The sequence below is a fragment of the Eufriesea mexicana genome, unplaced genomic scaffold (genome assembly GCF_001483705.2).
Source record: "Eufriesea mexicana isolate 0111107269 unplaced genomic scaffold, ASM148370v2 scaffold395, whole genome shotgun sequence".
NCBI lineage: Eukaryota > Metazoa > Arthropoda > Insecta > Hymenoptera > Apidae > Eufriesea > Eufriesea mexicana.
Genome location: NW_016908583.1, coordinates 1,208,925 through 1,219,008, shown reverse-complemented (window position 1 = coordinate 1,219,008; position 10,084 = coordinate 1,208,925). Strand labels below are relative to the sequence as shown.

Sequence of the window (10,084 nt, the reverse complement as noted above, 5' to 3'; positions counted from 1 at the left end):
TAATCTTGGGTCATGTATCTATTGTTTTTACAATATTATTGGCTATCTCGAGACATTTTGTCTGAAATTGTTGTAAAAGAAATTCGTACATCTATAAATATATATTAATAATGATACCGGAGTATCAATAATAGAGGTGAGAGTGCTACTAGATTATTACTATTCCCTCAACTGTAAATCCTCGATATTCTCGAACAAGATGCATTTTATGATACATTTTATATCCACCTACCCCAGCGCCGCATCTTCGATAGGGTAGACAAATACATGCGAGCAGCAACGTGAATTCCCATCCAGGCGAAGCTATTCACCCTCGATCGAACAATGAGCATGAAAACATCTCTGCTAAACTCTGGCTAGCAGCAACTGAATAATTCACCTCTTTGCTCGATTTAATTACCACGTGATCCGATTGGTCGCGTGTTTATCGTAACCGGTGAAAGCGATGCCCAGGTGGCGCATAGTCGAGTCGTTCGCAAGCTGTCGCGAGGTATTTTTGAGCGGAATGTCGCGCGATTAAGCTCGCGATACGGAGTGCTCGGGGCCGAGTCGTTAACGTCGAGCATTCGTAAACTTCTCCACCGGGGATTTCAGAGGATTTAGAGGGGACTTGCTCGCTTAAAGCCCGCCATGAACGGATGGACAATTGTGTCGACGTCGAATGTTAAGACGCTCGTCGAGCTTCCCTTTTTGCCGCCATTGTCGCGCGCTTCTTTCAGCCAGAGACTTAAGGGAACGTTAAACGGGGAACCAATTTGAAAATTTTTAGGTGGCTACGATTCGACGGATCGTGGAATATTTTGTGGAGAAATTAAGGTAAATTTGAGTATCAAAATCAATTTACGTATTGGAAGTAATTTATTGCTTCACTATTTCTTGTTTTCCTCGAGTAAAAGTGTCGGAATACTTTGAAGAAGTATTTATTGAAAGAATTGTTTGGAAACATAGTATTTTGAATCAAGTATAGGAATTTATTCGATAGCACGAAATAGCTACTACCATGCTTCATCGATGTCCCGTTTTCTCCAATTTAAATTCAAATTCTCTCGTTTTCCCGCCATTTCTTCGCGAGAGATTGCTAAATTTCCGTGTTCGAAAATTCGATTTTCACGCTAGCAGGCCAATTTATATGAAGCTGTTTAATCGAGGAAATAACGATGGTCGTGGATCTATGATCTATGGATCGCCATTCGCGATTAACGATAGGAACTGGTGGAGAATTTTCCGCTAAGTTTGGACCATGATGAAAACCGTCAAGACGGATAGTTGCATAGGAATCAATTTCATCCGGAGCCCTCTGGTATCAAACCGCTGGAACAAAGTTGAGATCACGCCGCGACAGCACCGATAGCGGTATTCGTGATGCACGCCTGCTAGGGTCCCTAGCGTGGCCTTCGGGCGAACGGTAACAGCCGACTAGTTCCACGAACATTTACGAACGATGTCGACGCGTTCTCGACGATCTTAAGAACGCCGCTCCTATTCCGTGTAGTTCATTCTACGGGCGTCGGTGCTCCACAACAGTGCACGGGCGGTGGCTCTTAGGTAAAGAAACATTTTTACGTGTACGGTTACGTAATTGGGTAACATACGGTCAGACGTTATTTTTATTACGAACGAGTAACGAATCGATTTTCATTGTTCGAGATTATTCCAATTTGAAATTGTAGTTGGGCCTTGGAAATAATTAGTTATTAATCTACGAGCTTGAAATTTATTTATTTTTGAATGTTGAAGTTTTAGAATTTAAAAATTTTCCAATTACGGAATTTTAGAATTTTGAAATTTTAAGATTTAGAAATTGGGGAATTACGGAAGTTTAGAATTTTAGAATTTTGGAATTTTAGGATTTATAAATTGGGGAATTACGGAAGTTTAGAATTTTAGGATTTAGAAATTGGGGAATTACGGAAGTTTAGAATTTTAGAATTTTGGAATTTTAGGATTTATAAATTGGGGAATTACGGAAGTTTAGAATTTTAGAATTTTGAAATTTTAGGATTTAGAAATTGGGGAATTTTGGAACTTTAGAAGTTTGAAATGTTAGAATTTTAGAATTTGGAATTTTGGAATTTTGGAATTTAAAGATTTGAGAATTTAAGCGTTCCTAATCTCGAAGTTCTGAAATTACAAAACTTTAGAAATCACAAAATATATCTTAGTATAATTTATCGAGGCCAGTTACTTACGACTATACGAATCAGGATTACAATTGCAAGTATCGTTATGTTCACAGACGCATGAAATTTAAGAAAGCCGGATAAGCAAGAATGGGACAGTAACATTGGAGCAGAGCGGTGGAGGGATGCTATGAAGGGTGAGTTCTGTAACGCCTTATTTACAATTTATTACGAAATATTATAAGAAAGCTAGAAGACACGGAGTTACATTGGCGTAGAAAGAGAATCGTTTAGGAAAATACCGCAACGTGGTACGTGATAGATCATAAAGTAAACAAGATGCATCGTGACGTAAAAATCTTGCAGAAAATTCCGTCTGGGCCCCAGAGTAGGGGAAACCAGTATAAATGACCGAGGAGAAGCAGAAAACAAACACTTCGCTTCGCATTACTCGAGCTCCCCGAGACTTTAACTTTTTACTCCGTCAATTTTTATCTCGTCCCTTTTACTCCTCGGATAAACCTCGTCGTTTGCTTAAAATCGTACCGCCATTTTATTCGAACACGCGTGGCTGGTGAGTTAAATATTCTTCTGCGTGGAATAAGAGGATTCGAATTTCTGATCAATTTATTTGGAAAATTACGAACACCTTGCGCATAACAGCGATAGTAGGAGTCGTATTAGCCGCGATAATTAACGAGTTCACGAGATCAAGTTCACTATTATAAACTGATCGAACAAGCTTTCGGAGAAAACGTCCTGTTCGAAACGGGATCATATTTCTGGGTAATTCAGGTAACGAACTAAATATCGGCAAGCCAGGAACGTTGTATTTAATACGATAATATTTGATCTCGTTGTTTAATTGATTCAGATTGTCGAAACTTTTAAAATATTACTATAACGATTATCAATGTTATTATGATAAATAATCACAATTCGTTATTAATGTATCTTTTGCTCATATCGAGTGACATACCTAAATCTTTCATTTCGATCCATTAAAACTTGCTATATACAGCTCTATATTTTACCTTTCCGTAATTCAATTGTTCCAATTGTATATTTTCGAGATTTCGAATTTTTGCATTTCAGAAATTCCGAATATTTGGATTTCACCCTTTGTTCTCGACGATTTTTTCGTTACAGGAAAATAGTATTTCGAAGATTTTCTGCCATTATTATTAATTATTTCACTCAATTGCAAGTATCGTTATGTTCACAGACGCATGAAATTTAAGAAAGCCGGATAAGCAAGAATGGGACAGTAACATTGGAGCAGAGCGGTGGAGGGATGCTATGAAGGGTGAGTTCTGTAACGCCTTATTTACAATTTATTACGAAATATTATAAGAAAGCTAGAAGACACGGAGTTACATTGGCGTAGAAAGAGAATCGTTTAGGAAAATACCGCAACGTGGTACGTGATAGATCATAAAGTAAACAAGATGCATCGTGACGTAAAAATCTTGCAGAAAATTCCGTCTGGGCCCCAGAGTAGGGGAAACCAGTATAAATGACCGAGGAGAAGCAGAAAACAAACACTTCGCTTCGCATTACTCGAGCTCCCCGAGACTTTAACTTTTTACTCCGTCAATTTTTATCTCGTCCCTTTTACTCCTCGGATAAACCTCGTCGTTTGCTTAAAATCGTACCGCCATTTTATTCGAACACGCGTGGCTGGTGAGTTAAATATTCTTCTGCGTGGAATAAGAGGATTCGAATTTCTGATCAATTTATTTGGAAAATTACGAACACCTTGCGCATAACAGCGATAGTAGGAGTCGTATTAGCCGCGATAATTAACGAGTTCACGAGATCAAGTTCACTATTATAAACTGATCGAACAAGCTTTCGGAGAAAACGTCCTGTTCGAAACGGGATCATATTTCTGGGTAATTCAGGTAACGAACTAAATATCGGCAAGCCAGGAACGTTGTATTTAATACGATAATATTTGATCTCGTTGTTTAATTGATTCAGATTGTCGAAACTTTTAAAATATTACTATAACGATTATCAATGTTATTATGATAAATAATCACAATTCGTTATTAATGTATCTTTTGCTCATATCGAGTGACATACCTAAATCTTTCATTTCGATCCATTAAAACTTGCTATATACAGCTCTATATTTTACCTTTCCGTAATTCAATTGTTCCAATTGTATATTTTCGAGATTTCGAATTTTTGCATTTCAGAAATTCCGAATATTTGGATTTCACCCTTTGTTCTCGACGATTTTTTCGTTACAGGAAAATAGTATTTCGAAGATTTTCTGCCATTATTATTAATTATTTCACAGAATTATTTTACTTCGATATTCCACGCATCGTTAGGTAATTGTAAATTTGATATATTAATTAATATCCATGTTTAGAATCTGATTAAATGGCGACTGAGAAGCGCCCCTCGAGTGCAAAGGGTTAAAAATTTCGAATTTTTATTTTTCCAGAATTCCAAACTCTCGAATCTTAATATTTCTTTATCGTTCGAATTTCAAATGATCGAGTTCTCGAATTTTAGACATTCCGAATTGTTTAATTTAAAAATTTTGGAATTTTTGATTCTGAAATTAAAACTTTCCAGATTATTCGCATTTCAAATTCGCCAGCTTCCAAACTTTCGCTCCTGCAAACACTGGAAACGATATTTTAATTAGCAGGGAGTAGAAGTAAATTCGCGCTAAATATACTTAACATAGGATCGTATAATTAATCCTTGAAAACGGTGGAATCTCACCCCTAGCGCAGTTGCCTAATACAGCTGCAGTTGGGCGGGATCCGTGGAACAAAGTAACCGGTCGCGAGCGATCCCCCAATTATTCGAAACGTCACGCGAATATCCAGCGTGGCAATTAAAATCCGGCGTAGGAGAGGCGGCGCACCTCGGCGAGAGGCAAAGTCGTTTGAGCGGCCGATCCGCTAATTATTTCCGGCGTCAAAGTTGAAACGAAACGCCCGCTTGTACACCTGTGCACGCCCGCTCGCTTTTTCCAACGCGTGTCCAGCGTTTGTAAGTCAACCGGCTAGTCAAACTTGTCGCGACCTATTATCCCGTCCCGTGTGCGCGACGTGTGCCACGCAACGGGCGGAAAAATTTCGCCAAGGAATATTTTCCGACTGTCAGCATTGTTTACTTGCTCGTGTAAAAGCTGCGACGTTCCCGTGCCGGGCGAAAACTGAAATTTCCCGGGCCAGAGGCGAATATCGTTCGAATTTTATTTCATCTGGTAGATAAAGAGGGGCGAAGGGAGTATCGGCTCGTCGCGTCGCGAAAGAAACACAATAACGCCCAGGGTACCCGGGGAGAAATTCTGCGTTCCAGCAGGAAATTTATCGACGATGAAAGGCGGCCTGGAAACGTCTCTTTCTTCCCTTATTCTCTCTTTATTCTCTCTGCCTTCTCTCCGCTCGTGTATTCGAGATCGCATCCACAGATGTAATTGTTAAGCACGATTTTAGCGATATTTGATTCGGTACGCGGAAAACCGGCTTGAAATTTGCGTGGAACGAAAGTGGGATGCTGCGAGGGAGAATAGGAATGGGACTGGTTTGTTCGTGGCTCTCCGTGTACGCGTGGTTCTCAATTTTTATTCTACTTTGGCTCGCAGTTTGGGTGTATTTAGAAAACGGTGCTTTGGATTCTTTTTTAACGGGTTAAGGGAGGTTTTGGGTAGCGAAATATTGGAAAAGAGAAGATGAAAGTATCGGTCACCTGTGTGTATATATTTTTGGGTGTCTGCATTTTTTTTTAAATTTTAAGATATCAGGAAAAAATTATATATCTAAAACCCTAAACCAGAATTAGTCAAAGTCGATTTAATCATCTTATCGTTATTCGATTCCTGTTTAACGAGTTAGGGGATGTTTTGGGTAGCGAAATAGAGAAGATAAAAATATTGATCACGTGTGCATATATATTTTTGGATGACTGCATTTTTTTAAATTTTAAGATATTAGGAAAAAATTATATTTCTAAAACCCTAAACAAGGATTAGCCAGAGTCCATTTTAATCATTTTATCATTATTCGATACTTTCTTAACGAGTTAGGGGAGGTTTTAAGAAGCGAAGTATTGAAATAGAGAAGATAAAAATATCGGTCACCTGTGTGTATATATTTTTGTATGACTGCATTTTTTTTTTAAATTTTAAGATATTAGGAAGAAATTATATTTCTAAAACTAAACAAGGATCAGTCAAAGTCGATTTAATCATCTTATCATTATTCGGCTCCTGTTTAATGAGTTAAGGGAGGTTTTGGGTAGCGAAATAGAGACGATAAAAATATTGATCACCTGTGTGTATATATTTTTGTATGACTGCATTTTTTTTTTAAATTTTAAGATATTAGGAAGAAATTATATTTCTAAAACTGTAAACAAGGATCAGTCAAAGTGGATTTAATCATCTTGTCATTATTCGATATCTTTTTACCAATTTCTGTGCCTTGTTGAGTTTTGCTCGTTACCGTACCTCCTTCCACGGGATCCAATTATCATCTCCAACATCCACCTAACAACCCTCTCGACGAGCAACGAGACGAAACATTCTTACACACCTGTACATAGCTGACGGGAGATCAGTCGGCTTTGACACCGGAGTCTCCCGGCATGGAAAACCTAATGGACCTTCGTCCGTTCCGTTTCGTTTCGACGTTTCGAAGGGTGGAAATAAGCCCCGGTGTCCTCGAACGAGTAATTTAGCCCGTGTCTTCCGGCTTAATTACCCTTGGCCGGAGGCTGTGTAGCGTTGCGTATTCGTTTGTCCCGGGCGCAATTACGTAAGCGCATATCCCATGTCAAAGGGGCTGAAAGAGAGGCGGAGAGAGAATTGACCGTTTGCAGGTTGGCCGTCGTCCTAGTTGCGAATTTTTCCCACGACTTGCCGCGCGCGGCCGGAAACCACCCCCTGGCCAACGGAGGCGAACGTCAGAGAAGAAACTGTAATACGCTCGTTAGCATGGTCATCTAAATGCAAAAGTGTCCGGCGGAGGATGCTCCTTGGAACTGGTTGCGAATTTAATTCCATTCCTTCCTTCCTTGCTACCCTGGGGAGGAAACGGTCGTTCAACGGACCGTGGTTTCTTCTTTCTCGAATCTTCCGCGAGTTACCCAAGCCTTCTTTTCGCCGTTTATGCGCCGATTATACAGCGTGCGCGGAAATTGCGGCCCATCGCTGAGTGATTCCGTAATGTGTCTTTGGATAGGCGAAGGTTAGGGGTGCGCGCCACCCCGAGAGGGTCCCCGAAAATCCGTTGGGAAGAGTAACGGCGAGATGGAGTTACGTTCGCATTAGCATCGTATTCTATTGGTCGCGAGGAGAAAATTTTTGAAGGGAACGGTTCTTTTGAAAAATTGAACGGCCATATTTTTACCTACTGCGCGGAGTCCCACTCCGTGACTGCTTGCTCAATATTTCTCCAGCATCGAGGGGGTTGTTCTAATGAGAAGCGTGAATAAGAAAAGAAGATAAATTGAAAATCGTGTGCATCAAATAAGTAAAAAGAAATTGAAAATTGTGTGCTTCGGATAAGAAAAAGAAAATTAAAAATTCTGTGCTTCGAATAAGAAAACAAATTGCAAATTCTTTGCTTCGCATAATTAAAAAAAATGCAAATTGTGTGCTTCGAATAAAAAAATAAAATTGAAAATTGTGTGCTTTGCATTGTTCTGGACATATTTATATTTATTCGCATATTTACAAGAATTGTAATACTGCACACACGATTGAATTATTTTCCAATTTTACTCGACTAATTTTACGAATTCCTGTTTGATATACACATCGCTGACGTTTCAAATATTTTCCTGTTTATCAAATATATCAAATATATTTCCTTTTAAGAACAGCACGTGTAAACTTTCGATTACTTTGATTTGCTGCTTTAATAAACTACTTAATTCTCTTAGGGCCACTTCCCCCACCCTAAGTAAAACTTCCTAGCGAACTCTGCTTTCGTGATCGGGATATAATTACGGAATAATTGGCACGAAAGAATCTTTGAACAAGGATCGTTAACCTGGAAGAATCTTTAGAATAGGATCGCGCGAAGGTATTTTAGAAAAAGGATGACGTGGCGAAATATTGGTTCTCCCATCGTTGGTTGTAGCTCGGAATTATTTCTTTGTGATCGATGGACCAATTAAGTGGGCAATGAAAATGATTTGTGTAATTATCGGGCGTGTCGGGCGTATGTGACGCTAAACAAAAACCTATTATAATATAGCAGGCGAATTTGAATATCGACTTAGTAATTAATGCGACTGGAGCAATTATCGGTGCTCATTTGGTTACAGGGGCTGATATTCGCGCGTAATGTATGTAGATCAAACGAGATTCCACGTGATCATACAATGGCTCGCGCTCGATAATGAATCTCTCGTATAATTTCCCTCTGATAAATAACAAAAGATCCACGAGCAAACGATCATCGCAATCATCGGTGTAGACACTTGATTGCAAAAAGGGCTCGTTCCCTTGACAAGATTTTCAACTCCGTTCTTCGAAAACGATCTCAAAGCGATTAAAGGAAGTTGGGTTTCTTTCAGGATATTACTTGCTACTTGCTTCGAGTTAATTTCCAAAGTTGCAAGTTTTCGCGAGACACTCGCGCCATAATTAATATCGAGTTGTGGTAGATTTTATAATTATTATTACTTTAGCTTCTTTAGTAACTGCAGAATATTTTATGGGTTTCGTTGTAGCTGTAGATTTTATTTCTTCACTTTGGGATACCATTTTGTGTCACATTCGTATCGAGGATTGGACAAATTCTTTTTTAAATACCAAAATTCGTTTCTGTAGCTTACTCCATTATTATTATTCGGTTGTGCCTCTGCAGTAACATTTTGAAAACAGTGTATCAAATTCGGAGTACAATTGATATTTCGCATGAATTTAAAAAATTTTTCTCCGAATACTAAATTATTTCAGAAGCTTGAAACAAATTTGTCCATTTTTTCCATTATTTTTATCGCTTTGTATCTTTTCAGCAGCATCCCAGCAGCCATTTTGTATCGTATTAATATCACAATTAATGTAGATTACGAATTAAAAATATTTTCTTTAGGTACCAATCTATTTAAGAAAATTGAAGCAATATTTCGATACTTATATCTTGGATTCTCGCATAATTTATATCATTTTGCACCTCTCTAGTGGCCATTATGTACATCTTATATGAATATCGCAATTAATATTGATTAGGAATTTAAAAAATTTTCTTTATTTATTAAACCGCTTCAGAAAATTAGTATTATTTGTTTTCACATCTAATTCTGCGACTTTGGCATAACTTATACTTCTTCGGCACCACTCTAGGTATCATTTTCTAGATATCACAGGAATATCGCGATTAATATTAATTACAAATTTTACAGAATTTTTTTACTTATTAAACCACTTCAGAAAATTAGCATTATTTGTTTGCACACCTAATTCTGCGACTTTCGCGTAACTTATACTTCTTCAACATTTTAGGTGCCATTTTCTAGATATCACACGAATATCGCAATTAATATTAATCAAGAATTAAAAAAATATTCTTTACTTACTAAAGTACTTCAGAAAATTAGTATTACTTGTTTCCACACCTAATTCTGCTATTTTCGCGTAATTTATACTTCTTCGACACCACTCTAGGTGCCATTTTCTAGATATTATATAAATATCGCAATTAATATTAATCGCGAATTAAGGAAATATTTCTTCAGCTAGCAAGGTACTGAGGAAAATTAATACACATTTGTACACCTTATTCTGCGATTTCTGTCGACTTACAGCCGTGAAGTGGCATCGTAGGAGTCATCATGCTGCCTCGTGTCTCGTGTCAAAGAGTCAGGGGACTTGCGGTGGTAGGTGAACGAGGAACGCTAATTAGAGTCTCCGTTGCCGGCCACTCTCGCTCGTAGACAATAATTATCGCGAGATATCCTCGGCCGTGGTCGGCTGGCAGCAG

At 38.4% G+C, this 10,084-nt stretch overlaps 1 long non-coding RNA gene across 1 annotated transcript in view; it reads left to right on the top strand.

Annotated features, from left to right (window-relative positions):
* Window positions 1-3,354: 3,354 nt before the first annotated feature.
* The window catches only part of LOC108545332 (uncharacterized), a 52,584-nt gene continuing 45,854 nt past the window's right edge, over window positions 3,355-10,084 (top strand). Inside the window, exon 1 of the long non-coding RNA XR_001890079.1 lies at window positions 3,355-3,426. This is a non-coding gene — a long non-coding RNA (uncharacterized LOC108545332). The remainder of the gene's footprint in view (window positions 3,427-10,084) is intronic.